The sequence below is a fragment of the Pleurodeles waltl genome, chromosome 2_2, assembly GCF_031143425.1.
Source record: "Pleurodeles waltl isolate 20211129_DDA chromosome 2_2, aPleWal1.hap1.20221129, whole genome shotgun sequence".
NCBI classification, from domain to species: Eukaryota; Metazoa; Chordata; class Amphibia; order Caudata; family Salamandridae; genus Pleurodeles; species Pleurodeles waltl.
In genome coordinates, this window is record NC_090439.1 from 366569534 (window position 1) to 366589128 (window position 19595).

Below are 19595 nucleotides of genomic sequence, written 5' to 3' on the forward strand. Positions count from 1 at the left end.
AGAAAGCGCTCACTCAGGCAAACAGTGTTCATCCGTTTCTTTCACCACATGACGCATTTGGATGGCTGAAACCCATCATGTGGTGAAATAAATGAATGAACACTGTTTGCTCGAGAAAGTGCTTTCTTTATTTAATCTTCAGTTGGGCTGTTGGATATATATATATATATATATGGCGGTCACCACCAGGTAGTTATAGTTAGAATCTAGTTTCTATTTAAAAAAAGTGTTTTTTTACTTGCCTATATCTTTAACGCCACTTGACAAATCTTAACAAAAGGTTACAAGAAAAATTCCCAGTCCAGTCAGCTGTTAGTTGGAAAGTTTTGGCGTGATCCATCCAGAAGGGGCGAGACAAAGGGAGGTATAAAAACACTTTTTCCCCATTGATTTTTCCATGTGGATTTTAAATAGCAATAGCGCTAAAACTACTGGACGGAATATTATAAAATTTTACAGGAAGGTAGATCCTGGTCCAGAAAGAGGCCCTCATTCTGACCTTGGCCGTCGGCGGAGAGACAGCGGTCGGACCGCGAACAGACCGGCGGTATTAAAAATGGCATTCTGACCGCGGCGGTCCCCGCCGCGACCGACCGCCACTTCCCCACTCCGACAGCCACGGCGGTCATGACCGACGGGCTGGAGTCTGCGCACTCCGGTCCGGCGGTCGACCCAAGACCGCCAACGGTATCATGACCCTGCTTACCGCCGCGGTTTCTGGCAGTCGGGAACCGCCATGCGAACCATGGCGGTAGGCACTATCGGGGCCAGGGAATTCCTTCCCTGGCACTGATAGGGGTCTCCCCCACCCCCCACTGCCCCCCCGAGTCCTCCCCCCACACCCTCCACCCCCCTGCCACCCCCCAGAGGTGGTACGAACCCCCTCCCCACCCCCACCCCGACATGCACATACACGCACCCTGACATGCACACACCCCCTACATGCACATATACACACCCCCTACACACACACATACACAACGGGGACACATACCCGCACACATACATGCCGACATGCGCACCCGCCGAACTACACACATTGCCCATAGGCACAGCAGCACTCCCCGCCCGCATGCACGCACTCACACACCCCCTCTACACACTCCCACACACACCCCCATGCACGCACACATCACACAACACCCCCCCACCCCCTCCCCTCACGGACGATCAACTTACCTTGTGCGTTGGTCCTCCGGGAGGTGACAGGAGCCATGGGGAGGTGACTGCCAACAGAAGACCGCCAACAGAAGACCGCCACACAGAAATGTGGGTCGTAATTCTGTGGGCGGTGTTCTGCTGGCGTGGCGGTGGAGGTTGACCAGTCTCCACTTTCCCGCCGACCGCCAGTGTGGCTGCTGGCGGTTTTCCGGCGGTACGCTCCCAGCGGTCAGAATGCGCACAGCGGCATACCGCCGCGGTCGTCGGTCTTCACCGCGGCGGTAACTCGGCGGTCTTGCGAAAAGACCGCCAAGGTCAGAATGAGGGCCAGAGTGTTTTTTTTGTTTTGCTGTAATTCCGTTCAGTAGTTTTAGAGAAATTAAAGAGAATCCAAATTTGCATATTTGGGGAAGCAAAGGATTTGCAATCCCTCCTTATCTTGTGCAGATATCCGATTGGCTGATAACACTTCAACAACAAAAGTCAGTGAAGTGTTGTCAGCCATCTTGGGACTCGGCTGAAGATGAGTCCCACAAAAAAAAGTGAAAAGAAAAGAAAAGAGGCCAGGGTACAGACACCCTGACCCCTCAGCTCTGGTGGTAAAGTCCCATGCTAAAAAGCATTTTTAATCAATTTTATAAGTGGAGTCACAGTGGATCAGCCGTAAAATTAAACAAAAATTAAGTGTGGTCTCTCGCTCAACTCATCACTAATTTTTTATTACCAAAATATAGAAAATACATGCAGCCTAAACATTTTTTTAGAACATTTTTGGCATATGTTAACAAATAACAGGCCAAATGGCCTAACATATTCGCAACATGAAGAGTAACCTAAAATAAAACATTAACATTAACATGAATATATCTTTTCATAAACAATGAGGCAAGAAGTGACACGTTCTATACACATCATACACAGCATGTTATGAAAGAAGAATGAGACGACCCAATAACCTGCCACTGTCCATGCCAGATTACGCTAAGTGAATGTACAACTCTTCATCCAAATTCCGGCCCCAGGATCTTTGCCATTTAGATGAATGATGTGCTCTGATTTTACTGTCCTGAGTCCCTTCTCTCTGTCACAACCTCTGGGGTTCTGGGTTGCCCTGTCAATACCCAAAAATGATAAAGAGTCAGGGGTCCCTTGGCGAATGTCTTGCAATAGGATAGTACTGATCCTCATTCTTAATGGCACTCAAATGTTTCAGAACTCATTTTTTGACAGGGAAAACTGTACTACCTACATACTGCAATCTAAATGGGCAGGTCAACACATAGACATAGAAGTCACTATTGCAGGTTCTATGTCTTCATTGTTTGTCCCATGGATAATTTGAAATATTTGCAATTCTTTCTGCCCCTTATGCCTTATACCTCCCACATTTAAACAATCTTGTTGTTCTTGTAGCCATTCCTCTCTCTTCTGTGTGCCCATGTAACTGTGCACCAAAATATCCTTGATGGATCTGGAGTTCCTATAGGTCACCAATGTATGTGAGGATACTGCTTTGCCTTTTATGGGGTCGGCTTTCACAATGTAGCAATGCTTACTCAACAATTGCCTTACTTGATTAGATTCACTATTGTAAGTCGTGATTAATATAACCTGGTTTGTAGTATCCTTGTGTTGTTTGATCAACAAGCTCTCTCTAAGTAGTTTGCTCACCTCATCACATGAATTTCATAACACATGTTCGGGATAACCCCTATGTCTAATTCTAGCCACTGTTCTTGCATCTTCCTTATTAGACAAATGATGACCACTGCAGTTCCTTTATCCCTGTTTAATTTCCTGAAAGGGATTCTCAATTTCTGTTTTTGTGAATGACATCTAGGAGTGTGTAAAATGCTTGTTTGTATTTATCACACGTAGTTATCTCATACCTGTTTGTTTCACACAAATGTTTGCTTCTTGTGGTTACTTTTCTATAGCTCACAGAACAATGTTGCCCCCCTTGTCAGATGGTGAAATCACCAGAGTTGAGTCTTTCCTCAAAGTGTCCAAGGCTTGTCTCTGACTGGTCGCAAGATTACTAGCAGCTGTTATGTGACTTCTGACATACGTACATAACGTCGTGTATAACCACATCCTGAAATGTGTCAATATTATCATGCAGTGTATTCGGGTTGCTCTAGATTTAGGCTAAAAATCACCCTCACTCGGTCAATCAATTTCCAGTCCCAAAAAGGATAAAAGGTCCCTCTCAGAGGTCCAGTCTATAGTGTCACTCTCCAGTTCTCCCAAAGTAGCCAGCCTTTTATGTCCCCAAGACAAAGGTTATCAGATGTATGATCTGTGATTGACATAACATCAGAAACAAAATGAACACAACCTTTCTTCTGCTGCTGTTGCATACAAACTTTCATCAGTTTTAATTGTGCATAAATAGAAACAAATTAATATGTGTTCTGGTATAATCAATGTTAGCTGTGGACAAAAAGACATCTAGTTTTAAAAGTGATTCTTCTTGGTTATTCAGTTCATGTGAAGATACATTTATGATATTCAAATCCTCACCCTGCTTTTTGGTTTGCCAGGTTGGTCTCCCATGCAGCATTGTCCCTTTCAATATTGACCCCTCCTCTGGGAGTTTTAGGTCTCGTACTTTGTTTCCTCCTTTGCCTTCCAATGTTTTTTTGCATGGGCCCTGATTGATTTGTAAAAAATGGTACTCCTCTAAGAATGTGACCGGCATGTCCTTATTTACTGGACCAGGTGTATCCTCCAAGTCTGAGTATAAATCAGAGCCAGATTTTGATGTGGCAATCTCATGTTGTCTTAAAGCTCCCACTTCTCTATACTGCCTAATGGCTTCACCATATTTCTGTCCATATTTTGTCCCATAAAACTTGTGTCTTTTCTTCATTTACATCTCATCTTCATATTTATGAACTCTGTTCTCCATCTGTGGAAGAAAGGCCTATATTTGTTCCTGATCTGGATGTCTATCTAAAAATGTCTTCAGTTTCTGAATTTCCAACCTAATTTGTTACAATTCTATTTTCTCATATTTTTACAGCAGGTCCAGCATACTCCTGAATGTAGTTGCCATACATTGTGACCACTCCTCTAATAGCTTTGGGTTGTGGATTTTGATAAGTAGGAGTGACCCTGAGGCACCCTTCAAACGTCAATATAATTCTTTAGGGATATTTGATTCCTTTTCTTTGTCCAGGCTAAATGCACCAGCCTCTAGGGAGCCGTTGTCATTCTCATTAAACAAGGAAGCACTCTGCTTCTGTCCTCTTACGCAGCATCTCATCATCTTATCAGTTGTAACAATCTCAATCTTTATCCAGCAAAGAAAATAATTCTTCATAAATCACCAGCATAAGGATCATCGTTTACTGTAGCAATTATTTTGTGAAGACAGAGACAGCCGCTTAGCGTGGTAAAACAGGAACTGCCATTCACTTTGTATCAGCTTAAAGTGAATGCTGCTCAATTGGGTCACTCGATCCAGTCACAATTTAAATGATAATTTTTATTGCCTCACATCTCCGAAATACAGATTGAAATTCCCAGAACCCTACTATATCAATAGCCTTGCACCAAAGTATCTTTTCAAACAGAGCTCCAACTTCGTAATGCAGAAGGAAATCCCCAAAATGCTACTGTGTCCAGTGTCTTGCAACAAAGTATCTTTTCAGGCAGAGCTCCAGGTCTGGATGTTGCCTGGTAAAAGAAACACCATGCGTCACACAACAGTAATCTTTTAGTTAACCAGTGGCATAAATCCACTTAAAAGTTAACCAATGTACAATCAGTATGTCACCTGCCTCAAGATATGAATCTTCTCAAGAAGAACTGTGGAAAAGCTGCTGCCGTTCAAAGTCTGGTAGCATGGAACTCTTGCTTTTTTTTGTCAGAGCATTGAAGATTTTTGAAAAAGGAGACACCCACTTGATGTGCGTTCCCCACACAGAAAGCAGCGCTCAACCAATCCTGTGATGTTCAGCAACTTTCCAAAGATGGCGGAGGGAACCAGGATTACAAACATCTGTCAACTCCTTTCCTGCAACACCCGGTTACATCCACCATTTTAAGAACTAGTGCGAGCAGCAGGTGCAGGCCCCCGCTACTATCCAACAAAAGTGCTAAATCAATTAGCCTCCAGAGATCACTCACACACTAAAGGTTTGCTCTCTGGAAAATTTCATACAAGGCAACGTTTACCTATACCAAAAATGTTCTCCAAGAAATGTTTAGGCTGGATGTATGTTCTATATTTTGTTAATAAAAGGATTCCTTGTGACATATGAGTGATGAGTCAGGACACTGGGACAATAATTATGAGCATAGGATTCAGAATCTTTAACATGTATCATTAATAGATTGGATATTGTGGTTTGTCATTTATGAGAATTTATTCTTTATATTTGTTCACAAAGAACATTGCACGTGAAGGATTTTTACCTCTTCCCTTAATTTTGAAAGTGTTTCTTTCATGTTTGGGTGATGGTGCTTGCAATTATGCTGGCTATGAAGAAGATCGAAAAGCATTGCCTTGATTCAAATTTCTGGAGAACGGGCTTTTAGAGTGCGAGCGATCAGCCTTGTGGCCAACCCCCCTAATCTCTCAACCTCATATTGTACACAGCCTTTAGCCATGTGCAGCGGGAGTTGGCCACAGGTCCATGTGGCCCCCTCCCCTGGCTGATTTTGGCCCCGGACCCTATCCCTCAGTCCTAGGCTTCTAAAGTTTTTTTTGTTGGAGGGGGCCATGCATCCTTCTCCCCTAAACAATTTCAGCCTTGGGGAACCCATCCTCAGGGCCCAGCATTAATATATGTATTTTCTGGGGGGAGATGGGCCATATGGCCCCCCTCTCTGGCTGATCTTGGCCCCAGGGACCCCATTACCTGGGGCCTGGCCTTATACATTTTATTTTTTTGGGGGAGGGAGCCACATTGCCCCCTATTCCTTGAAGTCTGCTGTTAACATATTTATATTTTGGAGGAGGGGGCCATGTGGTCCCCTCCCTGGGCCGATCTCGGCCCTGGTGACCCCATTCCCTGTGGCCAGGCCTAAACATTTTTTTGGGGAGGGGAGAGAGTGGTCCACTTCTCCAGGTCAATCTCGGCCATGGGGACCTGATCTCCCAGAGATCCCCTGGGGCCAAGCCATGTCACCTGGGCGCCCCAAGGACACCCAGTCACCACTGATGGGGACCGTGGAAGGAGTCTGAGGGCTCCCTCAGTCCTAGCCGTCTCCCCACCTCCTGAGGGAGTAGGCACTACTGTCACAGACAGGGAGCTGCTAACCCTGCAGCTCCCTGTCTGTGAGAGCAATTGTTTCCTCAGTTTCCCTGCCTGCTTTGCTGCAGGTAGGGAAACAGAGGAAGCCTCTTCTTCCAGCAAGTGAGAGCTGTTTGACAGCTCTCGCTTGCTGGAACTGGGTTGCTAGCTCTGACATGTTGGGAGCTATCAAAGCTCCTGCCAAGTCAGAGCAAACATCTATGCCCCGGGGTGGGCACCCCAGGAAATGGCAGGAGCTGGCCCTGGGAGTGTTGGTCCCCAGGACCGTCATTGGCTTTACAAGGAGGGCCATGCAGCCCCCGACAACATTACAATTAACCACAGAGAGATGGCAGTCCCCAGGGCTGTGTGGGGGGGGGGTAAGGCCCCCCACATTTAATTAGATATAAGCCATGGGGAGTTAGCGGTGTATATATATATATATATATATATATATATATAAATTTATATATGACGCAAAGGTTACAGTGATATTATAGTTAGGGAATAGAATTTTTAAAAAACCTTAGAAATTCACTAATAAAAAACAAAGGTTACAAGGACATTATAGTTAGGTTCAGAGAAAAAAACATTGAAATTCAGCTGTTATAAGTGTACTTATCTCAAGCAACTATAACTCGTACACTAAGGTAACTAAAACTCCCACACTTATCATGCACAGTTTTATCATCAACATTTTTTTAAAAATTTTGAAGCGGTATCAATTATGTCATTGTAGATGTAACAAGTGATCTGGGGTAATTAGAAGTGCTTGGTAAGGGTGCGAGTTACAGTTACTTTAGGGCCCTGATATGTACAGCTGGGGCATGTGTTCTACTCCCGGGGATGATTTTTGCTCTGCGGACCTCTTCCCATGGGGCCTGCCACATTTGTTTTGGTAGGTGCCCCCCTCCCATGGCTGTTTCTGGCCCCAGGGACCCCATTCCTCTGAGGATTAAAGCTGAATTTATGGAGGAGGGGGCACACAGCCCCCTTTTCTGGGCTTATTACAGCCGTGGGGACCTCATCACCTTGGGCCTGGCCATATCGTAAATGGAGAGTGGGTGGGCAGCCCCTGTCTCTGGGCCGATTTCAGCCCTCGAGATCCCATTACCCAGGGAATGGCCATATTATAAAGGGAAGGAGGCATGCAGCCCTCCTTTCTGTGCCAATTTAGCCCAGGGACCACATTCCCTGGCTCTCCACCTTTGTAAATAGGGAGGGGGCCTGCAGACTCTCTCCCAAGGCCAAAATTGCCCTGAGGACCCCATCCCCCGTGGCCTGGCCAATTTACCAAGGAGGACGGTGCAGTCCCCTACCCAGGCTGATTTCAGCCCCAGGGATCCCTTTCCCTATGAGACCAGTCAATAAATGGTGGGTAGCCCACCCAGTGCACCCACCATATTCTTGTTGGGGGATGCATAGGGTGCTCCAAGTTCTCTGCGTCCCTAGCCAACTCCCCTCCTCCAGTGGGAGCCAACATTGCTCATGCCCACAGGGAACAGCAAAAAATGCACCTCCCTGTGAGCAGCAGCAATCTTTTCATCTGTTTCTCTGCCCGCTTCAGTGCAGGCAGGGAACCAGATGAAAAGTCTACATTTTTCATGCTCCCGCCTGCTGGAGTAGACATAGTGAATTCTCTAGTTTGTCGGGAGCTCTGAAATTGCTCTAGCCAAGCAAAAGCAAACAGGTTTCCCACACATCTGTGGGCAGGGAAACCTCTATGTCTAAGAGGTATGCCCTCCAGGAGGGGGGCGCACAGCCCCCCACCACGGATTTTATGGCCAGGCCCTGGAGGATGGTGTTCCCTGGGCTAAATGGGTATGGGTCCCCAGTGCCAAAATCAGCCCGGGAGGAGGGCATATAGTCTCAATCCCAATTTTCTAAATTGGCAGGGCCCAGGGAGATGGTGTACCCTGCTCCAAAATTGCACCCGACCCCTCAGGGCTACAGCGGAGGACCAAAAAAAGCAAGCATGGTAACCATTTTACTTTTTTGTTTTTTAATTTTGTAAGGATCCTGTGTGGATCTGCAGAAAAATGTAAAAAACAAAATGTTTTGGCCCCTGGTGTCATCCATGTGGGAACCAACCACTAGGCCTAAGGGATAAAGGTATTCCTACCCTGCACCCTTATAGTTTTTGTGAGTGCTTTTTCTTGGGACTCAACCAAGTCCGAGTCCCAGGATGACTGCCACTACTTCCCGGTTGAAGTGGTGGCAGCCAATCAGATCTCATTTTGAGATCTGTCATATTTGTGGATTCTGGCCCTCATTAAAACCCTGGGGGTCAGTGATAAAGGGGCGGTAATACTGCCAAAAGACCGGTGGTAACAAAAATGGAATCATGACCACGGCAGAAACCGAGGACAGCCACTTTAACAGACCGACCACCAGGGCAGAATCAACAAGCACCATGGCGGTAACCGCCAACAGCCAGGCGGAAGACAATGTACTGCCCACTCTATTATGACCGGCCTATCCGCCACCTTTTCCGGGGCGGTACCATCGACAAGAAAAGCCTGGCGGAAACAGATCTCAGAAGTCAAAGGACTCACCTGTGGAGACGGTCAGGTCTGCGCTGGTGCTTACCGTCACCGCCGGCGTACATCACCATTGGCCACTGTAACCCATAGGGCCCAATGATAACCAATGAGGAGTTGCACGGTACTTCCCAGCCACCTCACGCAGCGGCGCACAATTTCCACCTGTGCCTCCATATAGGGCAGGCAGATGCCATTTCAGGGTGGGAGGCAGGCCATGCCACCTAACTGCATCAAAGTACACATAAGAACCATTTGGACCTATCCAACAAAATACTGTTACAATCACAACATGCAATGAAGTGTAGTGTGAAGTAAGAGAGGGAAACCGAAGTTGTCGGCAACACAGTAATTTTATTTAATGTAAAAATGTCCCCGATCTCCAAACGCGTACCGAGGCGGCACACGAGCAGCAACCGTTTTTATCATTACGGCCGCGCTCGCTCCGCTCTTTTGGTGTCACGCTAGGCAACACCAGAACGGCTGCGCTCGCTCCGCTCTTCTGGTGTCACTCTAGGCAACACCAGAACGTCGCGAGTACAACATTGATTTAAAAAAAAATATATATATTTTATTTTTTACAAACTATACAACCCCCATCTCAACAGAAAAAAATACCAATATTTACAAAAGCTATAAACCACAATAAAAAAATAAACACATAAGAAATTGACGTTGCCAGAAAATACATCAAAATTACCCGTTGTCTAATAAATGCAGTTTAGAAGACACAACTCATACAGTAACTCATTGACGCAGTTTCCAAGACAATTTTCTTACTCTGTTACTCCTGCGCACGACCAAACCTTCACCAGTACTGTCACACAAATCAGACTGTTTCACTAAACCAGCCCCACTTACATTCGAGTCAGACTGTCTTACTAAATCACCCTTAGTTTCAAACTGAGGATTCAATCTCCCTTTCAGTTTGACAACCTTGGATTTGTTCCACCATTTATCGCCCTGAACCCTTACAGCATTACCCAAAACCAGTTCAACCCTAACCGGTTCAGAAAATTTGGGATTGCCCTTTTTAACAAAAGTAGGCAATTTTACTGCAACCCAATCGCCTACTGCAATAGGCGACTCTTTTGCCCCTTTCTTGTTGTCAAAGTATCTCTTTTGTGCACACTGTTTGTTATCCATGTTAGTTTTGATAATGTCAGTACGGTCTCCAACTTGCATATTTTTGAAAAACTTGGACATCTACCCAGGTTTGATTTGCGTATTGGGCTTTCTTCCTTTCAAAGCTTCAAAAGGAGATAGCCCTGTGGTGGAATTAGGAGTAGTTCTATAAAACCACAGCATTGCTTGGACCGACGCCTGCACATCACACCCATTCTTCAACGCTCACCTGACACAATCCCCCAACACACGGTTGAATCTCTCCACCAACCCATTCGTTTGGGGTTGATAAAGAGAACATCTCAGATGTTTAACATGCCCTTGCTCCAAAAATGTTTTAAACTCTTCAGACATAAATTGAACTCCATTGTCTGAAATGACTTCCTCTGGAAACCCTTCACTCATGAACACTTCCCTCAGGAATAACACAAGAGTCTTGGCATTCGGGTCCTGAACAAATTTGACAAAAGGCCACTTTGAAAAATAATCAACAATAACATACGCATAGCGCAACTTACAATTTAGTGAGTGAAAAGGTCCTACCATATCAACCCCCAATTTACGCCAAGGACCAGCAGGACACATTATGGGCATTAAGGGTGGTGTTACAGGTTTCAAACACTTGTCAGAGTTGGAACACACTACACAATTCCTTACTAATTGATCAATTTCATTGTCCATGCGAGGCCACCAAAAACTGTCTCTCACTCGTCTTTTTGTCAATGTGGCCCCCAAATGACCATCATGCGCTATCTTCAATAGAGAACACATCAAACCTTCCGGGGGAATTAATTTGTCGTTCCTCAAAAGAATACCATCCTCAATTTTAAACTCATTAGAAACCTTCCAAAATGGCTGAATGGCCGACGCCAAATCCCTCTCATACGGCCAACCCTCAACTATACACTTCATAACTGTGCACAAGTCAATATCATCAGCCATCTTCTCCTTCCACTCTGACTCAGAACATTCACACACTTGTTCAACCTCAGCTGCTGCAATCATACAACTTTCGTCATCCACAAAATCATCAACCAACGGGCTACGCTGACTGGGAAATCTTGACAGAAAATCTGCCCTTACATTACGCCCCCCAGGTATATGCGTCACTTCAAAATCATACTGCATCAATCTCGTTACCAATCTAGAAATTCTGGGTGTACCTGTTTTGTCATTAGTCCCTTTAAAAATTGAGACTAATGGTTTATGATCTGTTTTTAACAAAAAGTGTCTCCCCCACACATAACACCTGAATTTTTCAATGGCCCAACCACAAGCCAACAGCTCCTTTTCGATAACAGAATAATGCACTTCTGGTGTTCTTAATACTCTAGAGGCAAAACCAATGGTGTTTTCAACACCATCAATCATTTGAGTCAACACTGCACCCAAACCAACATTGCTGGCATCCACCGTAAGACAACATTTAAACCGTGGATCATACGGCTTCAGCACCTTAGTCTGCGTCAACAGGATCTTGATGTCCTCAAACGCTTTATCACATTCTGAACACCACACAAAACTGGTCTTGTCTTTCAATAAATTGGATAAAACTCTCACTCGACTCGCATACTCCGGTATAAACCAAGAGTAAAATTCACACATACCCAAAAACGCTTTAACTGCAGCCTTGTCTGTAGGCTGAGGAGCGACTGAGATCGCATCAATCAAACCGGGTTTGGGACTAACACCCTCCTGACTAATTACATGAACCAAATACTCAACTGACGACTTCATGAAATGACATTTCTCTCTCCTAAGAACCACGCCATGAGTCATAAATTTCTGTAAAACCTGTCGTAAAACATTGTCATGCACTTGCTGGTCCGGTGCATAAATTAATACGTCATCCTGGAAAACCACCACGTTGGAAATCCCCTTTAACAATGTACACATGATTCTTTGAAACACCGAAGCCGCCGATGCCAACCCAAATGGCATACGGCAAAACTGGAAAACACCAAAAGGCGACACAAATGCTGTAAAAAACCTGGACTCCTGATCAAGTTCTACCTGATGGTACGCACTAGCCAAGTCTAACTTCGTAAAAATCTTTGCACCTTTGATAGTGGACAACATTTCATTGATATTGGGGAGGGGATGTGAGTCTACCCAAATTTCCCTGTTGAGTGCTCTCAAGTCCACACAAATTCTTAAATCCCCATTCTTTTTCCCAGCCAATACTAATGGAGAGAGCCACAAAGAGGATTCAATTAGTTCTATAATCGCCTTTTTCTGTAAATTTTCCAGTTCCCTTTCTAAATCTTCTCTCACGCTAAAAGGAACAGATCTTAATTTGTGCTTGACTGGAATAGCATTGGCTTTCACTTTTATTTTATGTTTAAACCCATGCAACTTTCCCAATTCACCTGAAAAAACCTTAGGGAAATCATTAAGAAAGACCTCAATCTCCCCCGAATCTCTTAATACTGCAATCTGCTCAGAAGTACCAGGTCTCAACACCATTCCAAACAGGCCCTGATGGAACCAGCCTAAAATATTCAACCCTCTAGCCGCTACATAGACTTTACCAAATATGCGTCTCCCCTTAAACTCGAGAATGTCCTCAAAGAAACCTTGAAGTTCAATCTTTCTCCCTTCGTAGGACACTGGAGCCCTGTCTGGCGGTTCAAGAACACACTCTCCCCAATTCAACTTGAACAATTCTAGAGTAATCATGGTGATCCTAGCCCCTGAGTCCGCTAGCAACTGCAACAACTTGTCTCCCACTCTTATGCACACATAGGGATCCACACAATTATCCGGATCACCAATCTTAACCGCTCCATCAACCACACTCAAAACCATGTCCTGAACCTCTCCCATAAGATGCTCCACCGCTTCATCATTACTCTTCCAACACCGTCATGACAGAATCTTGTTTACCACCTTGACAAACTTTTGCAAAATGCCCCAACCTGCCACAATTCCTACATTGAACACCCAAAGCTGGGCAACTCTTAAATCCTTTCTGATGCATAGAATTACCACATCTAAAACACAATTTTTTTTTTTTAAAGAACACATTGGAATTGGCAAACTTGTTGTTTTTCTGTCCACAAGACTTGATCCCAGTCTTTTTGTCATCCTTGTTGACAACCACATTGACTCTGCTGGACATTGCCAATTCTATTTCCTTAGAAGACTTGATAGAAGATTCTATGCTCTTAGCAATCCTTATCGTCTTCACCAATGTTGGATTGTACAGTGATAACAACTTCTGTCTGATAGACTTGTCTGACCCTTGACAAATAAACTGGTCTCTAATAAGTTGATCACCCAGTACTCCAAACTGGCATTCTGCAGCTAGAACGCGCAACGCCGAAATATATGTGTCTACATCTTCACTTGAGCGTTGTACTCTTTTAAAAAACTTGTGTCTAGCCACTACCAAGCTGGGGAGAGCATCAAATCTGTTGCTCATTTTCTTCACTGCGGATTCATACTCATCCATTTCATCATCCTCCATAAGTACTTCAGGTAGATGCTTGAAAATCGCTCTTCCCTCAAAGCCAATAGAATGGAGCAGCAGACATTTTTTTTGTTCCGGCCTGTAACGTGATGCACCAATCGCCCCTAAATATGTTTCGAAGGCATCAAACCATTGTTTCCAACATATAGCTGGTTCACCTGGACTGTCTAGAAATGACGGTGGGGGCAGAACCAATTGCATGGTGAGGCAACTCAAAAATATTTACAAAATAAACAATATAACTGTACTGAAAAAATTATTTTTATGAATTGTCCGCAACACACCAGAATGTAAATGTTTTTTTTTTTTCTCACATCAAAAGTTAGATTTCCAACAAATGTTCGCTACACAATCTATAAACCTTCTGAGAACAGTTGTCTTAAGTCTGTAAAACGCTGTTTGTAGACATATACTGTGACAACGTAAAGTAGCGTAGCTCAAATCATCTGTAGACCAGGTCCATACCTTTTTTTTTTATTTAGTAGTAAATAAACTTCTTAGTTTGCGTTGGGCTTATTTTTGCGTGCAGTTGGAGTATTTCCTTGAAGCAAAACCACTCCCTTGAGTGCTGAAAACTCTTTTTTTCTGATTCCAACGTCGTCACAGCCTCAAACATAGAATAGCCACAGACAAGAGACTTTCCGCGCAGGTCCGCAGCGTCTGGAGATGACCCTCGTCGCCAAATGAAGTAAGAGAGGGAAACCGAAGTTGTAGGCAACACGGTAATTTTATTTAATGTAAAAATGTCCCCGATCTCCAAACGCGTACCGAGGCGGCACACGAGCAGCAACCGTTTTTATCATTACGGCCGCGCTCGCTCCGCTCTTCTGGTGTCGCGCTAGGCAACAACAGAACGGCCGCGCTCGCTCTGCTCTTCTGGTGTCGCGCTAGGCAACACCAGAACGTCGCGAGTACAACATAGTGTTTGGAAATATGAGATACTGACCAGCTGCTCAACATTTTGCCCCATAGATTGCAACTTCTGCGGAAGAATAGGAGATGGAGACATCCCCCGAGTACAGACCCCTGGTGGACTTTGCAACAATGGAGGACAGGCACATTATCTTCACCTATAGACTGGACAGGGCCACAATCACACAGCTGTGTGCCCAATTGTGGCCTGACCTGATATCCGCTATCCGTCACCACTCCTGGACCCCTCCTCTTGTGCAAGTGCCATCAGTGCTCCATTTCCTGGCAACTGGCTCCTTCCAAGTAACAGTGGGCTTGGTAGTAGGAATGTCTCAGCCAATGTTCTCAATAGTGCTGACCAGAGTGTTGTCTGCCCCGATTAAACACATGTGCAGCTACATCGTTTTCCCTCAGGTGAAGGATTTGGTCATAGTGAAAGCTAATTTCTATGCAATGGGACATATCTCCAACATTATTGGGGCAATTGATCGTACACATATTGCGTTTGTCCACCGCTGGAGAAATGAACAAGTGTTCAGAAATCGAAAGTGCTTTCACTCAATGAATGTGCAGATAGTGTGCCTGGCAGACCAGTACATCTCTCATGTCAATGCAAAGTATCCTGGGTCTGTGCATGATGCCTTTATCATGAGGAATAGCAGCATCCCATATGTGATGGCTCAACTCCAGAGGCACCGGGTGTGGCAAATAGGTGAGCCCTGGCTCCCATCCAGTGGATGTTGGTGTATGGGTATGGTGTGTGCCCTAAGGGTTAGTGAGTGCCTAACAGATGTCCCTAGATATTAGCAGGTGATTCTGGTTACCTCAACCTCTCATGGCTAATGACCCCTGTGAGGAATTCCAGGACAAGGGCAGAGGAACATTACAATGAGGTACATGGGCGAACAAGAAGAATTATAGAGAGGACATTCAGCCTCCTGATGGCTAGGTTTCGTTGCCTCCATCTCACAGTTGGTTCCCTGTGCTACTCACCCAAAAAGGTCTGCCAGATCATCGTGGCATGCTGTATGTTACACAACCTTGATTTATGTCACCAGGTGCCTTTTCTGCAGGAGGATGAGGCTGGAGGTGGGTGTGTGGCAGCAGCGGACCCCGTGGACATGAAGATGAGGATGCAGAGGATGAGCATGAGGACAACAGAAGTGCAATAATTTGTCAATTCTTCCAATGATACACAGGTAAGACAGTGTAACTTCACTTTTAATTGACGGTTTTGTGTTTGACATTGTCACTGGCATGCTGTTTTTCCCACTTCTATGGCCACTCACTGTACCCTTTGGCATCTCTATTTGCAGATATTTGTGCCCCACTATCACTCCTGGTGTGTTGACTGCAGCCAGCTACAGGTCATTTCTATGTATACATTACTGTACAGTTGAATTGTAGTGTTTAAACCTTGTTAAATTAACATATAGTTAAATCATTTGACATACTACATACTTGTATTTATTAAAAGGGTATTTATTTAGGTGCTAATAAGTAGAGGGGGATGTGCAATGGTCTGGGGTGATGGCAGAGGAAAGTCCAGGATAGAGTCCAGTCTATGTGTATGACAGGTGCATTGTCCAAGGGGGCATAGGAAGGGGAGCAATGGCAGTTCGTAGGCTGCCTGGATCGTAGGGAACATTTGTGGAGTGGTTCTCCTTCTGCAGGGGGAGGGGGGCTGGTGGCCTGTTGGTCCTGTGGCGGGGCCTCCTGTCCACTAACGGCAGCAGAGTTGGAGGGCTGTTCATTGGTTTGGCTTGTGGTAGGTGCCCAGTGGTGTGCCACTGCCTCCCTCATAGTGTTGGCCATGTCTGTCAACACCCCTGCAATGGTGACCAGGGCGGTGTTGATGTCCTTCAAGTCCTCCCTGATCCCCAGGTACTGTCCCTCCTACATCCGCTGGTTCTCCTGCATCTTGTCCAGTATCTGGCCCATCGTCTCCTGGGAATGTTGATATGCTCCCAGGATCGGGGTGAGGGCCTCCTGGAGAGTCGGTTCCCTGGCCTGTCCTCCCCCTGTCGCACAGCAGTCCTACCAGCTTCCCTGTTGTCCTGTGCCTCTGTCACCTTAACCATGTTCCCACTGCCACTGACCCCAGGTCCCTGATAATCCTGTGCTTGTGGGGTGGCCTGGAGTCCCTGTAGTGGTGGACACACTGCTGATTGACATGTCCTGGGGACAGAGGTATGAGCCCGCTGAGTGGGTACTGTGCTGGTGTTTCCTGAGGGGGGAGGCTCTGTGGTGGTATGGCGCTGTGCCTGGGTAACCAACTGTCCGGAGATCCCCGATGGGCCAGGTTGGTCATCCAGATCCAGGTGTCCAGAGCTGCTGTCATTACTGTGGGCATCTTCTGGGGGGGACTGGATGTTGCTGGCACCTCCCACCGTTGACGTTGGCTGGGGGACCTGTGGGGATTTAAAAGCAGTGTTATTTTTCTGTGTGTGACATCTTGTGCAAGGATGTGTTGCCCTCTGTGGTTGTTATTGCCCTGGCAGCTTTGCCTTGTGTGAGCTGTTATTTGGTGGGCTAGCTGTTTCCCTCTAGTGTGCATGCTTTAGTGATAGGTGTCCATGCAAGTCTGTGATGGGTGTCCATGCATTGGTGTTGCATGCATGGCTTGGTATTGGGATGGGTGGGTTGTGATGGTGGGGTGTGTGGGAGGTGGTGGAGTGATGGGAGTGAGGATAAGGGTGGGGGTATGTGATGGCATGCAGGTGGGGGGGGAGAAAGTAGTAGAGAGTTGACTTACCAGAGTCCAGTCCTCCACCTACTCCTGCCAGGCCCTCAGGATGCATGATTGCCAAGACTTGTTCCTCCCATGTTGTTAGTTGTGGGGGAGGAGGCGGGGGTCCACCGCCAGTCCTCTGTACAGCTATTTGGTGTCTTGCTGCCACAGAATGCACCTTCCCCCATAGGTCGTTATATCTCTTCCTGATGTCATCCCTTGTTCTGGGGTGCTGTCCCACGGCGTTGACCCTGACTGCTATTCTCCGCCATAGCTCCATCTTCTTAACAATGGATGTCTACTGCACCTGTGATCCGAATAGCTGTGGCTCTACCCGGATGATTTCCTCCACCATGACCTTTAGCTCCTCCTCTGAGAACCTGGGGTGTTGTTGTGGTGCTATGGGTGTAGTGTGAGTGGTGTGGGTGAGGGTGTGGAGGGTGATGTGCTAGGGTGTGTGATGTAAGGTGCGTGGATGGTGTATAGGTGATAGTGGTGAGTGGCTTGTGGTCTTGTCTATGGTCGTGCTATCTCTCTTGTGACACTTGTTTTTAGTTGTAAAGGGTTGTGGGTAATGTGGGTGTGTGTTTTATAGTGGTGTGGGTGTGGTGTGTTAATGGGTGTCAGGTGTGTGTAGTTTGAATTGTCCAATGTGGTGTTGTTTTGTATGTGTGTGTGTATTTTGAGCGCGGCGGTATGTAGCACTAATGGTTTACTGCCATTGAATGTCCAGCGTCATAATGTTGTGGGCGTAGTTCTGTTAGCATAACAGTGTGAGTTTGGATACTGCCAGTTTATCACCTACCTTTGGGCTGGTGGACTTGTGTGTGGGGTGTATAGTGACGGATTGCTATGTGTGTGTCATAATATGGGTAGCGGTAATCTGCGGCGGTATATTGGCGGTAGTCGGCATGGCGGTAAGCAGTACTTACCGCCAATGTCATAATGAGGGACTCTGTTTCTCTAGCTATATATAAAACTTTTTTCTTTTTTAACTCCAAAACTGCTGAACAAATTTAAACCATATCACAAAAGCAGTTCTTTCTGGACCACAGTCTAGCTATCTGCCAAATTTGGTGTAATTCTGTTCAGTGGTTTAGGCTGCAGTTGTGTCTAAAATCCCTAGGGGATATTTCATGGGGAAACAGATTATCAGACCTCTCTTTTTCTCTGCCCCTGCTTGATGAATCACCCCAGAACTTTCCAGACAGCAGTCAAAGTCAGTAGCAAACTAGTTCTGAAAACTTTGTGAAGATTTGTCAAAAGGTACCAAAGTAATTAGCAAAAGAAAAAACTCCTTTACTATGGAAACTAATGGCCTGATATCTCATGCACCGTATTATGATCTCCATAGGATAATATGGATTGTAACATGAAGGACGGGATATCTGTCACATTTGTGATGGAGTATTCCCCTCCAACAACATCTAAATCAGGGCCTAGGTCCTAACTATAACTACCTACTGACAGCTATAACGTGTGCCCTGACATGCACTGCTTATGACCCTCGCATATTACATAACTCATGACTTCTTTTATGACATTACTGATCACATTACAAAAGACATCATTGATGACTTTACTATTTACATTATCCAAGCTTCTTTTGCACATATTGCTCTACAAACTAATATGGCATTAGAGGCCTGAATGTGATTACAAAATGAGTAAAAAGTAGCTCAGAATAAAATGAAGAATCATTAATGCCATCACAGATAGAACACCCTTAGATGAAGCAATAATGTGTTATGTTTTACATTGATCCTGTGACATACACTTCATGGGTAGTCCAGTGTACATTTAACATCCCACAGGGCCAGTTCACATGGTATGCCCCAGGGATGGTCCTGCATTGGGAAGGCCAAACTTGTAATGAGCCCCAAAGTCTGTCCTCAGTGTCCACAAGCTTTAAAATTCTCCCGCCAGCTGGGAGCAGACTTTTGATCTGTTTCCCTGACTGCACTGATGTAGGCAGGAAAAGAAATGAAGACATTGCTATAAATATCAAAGGTAGAGGTAGGAAACTGCCACTTGTGGCAGTTACCCCCCCACCTTTTGCCTGAAATTGATGCTGCCTTGATTGAGAGTGTGCTAAGATCCTGCTAACCGGACCCCAGCACCAATGTTCTTTCCCCAAAAATGGACCATTGTTTCCACAATTGGCACACCTCTGGCACACAGATAAGTCTCTTGTAAAAGTTACCAGTGGTACCAAGGGCCCTGTGACCATGGAGGGTCCCTAAGGGCTGCAGCATGTTGTGCCACCCTAAGGGAACCCTCACCTAACACATGCACACTGCCATTGTAGTTTGTGTGTGTTGGTGGGGCGAAAAAGGCAAAGTTGACATGGCATCCCCCTCAGGGTGCCATCCCCACAAAACGCTGCCTGTGGCATAGGTAAGTTACACCTC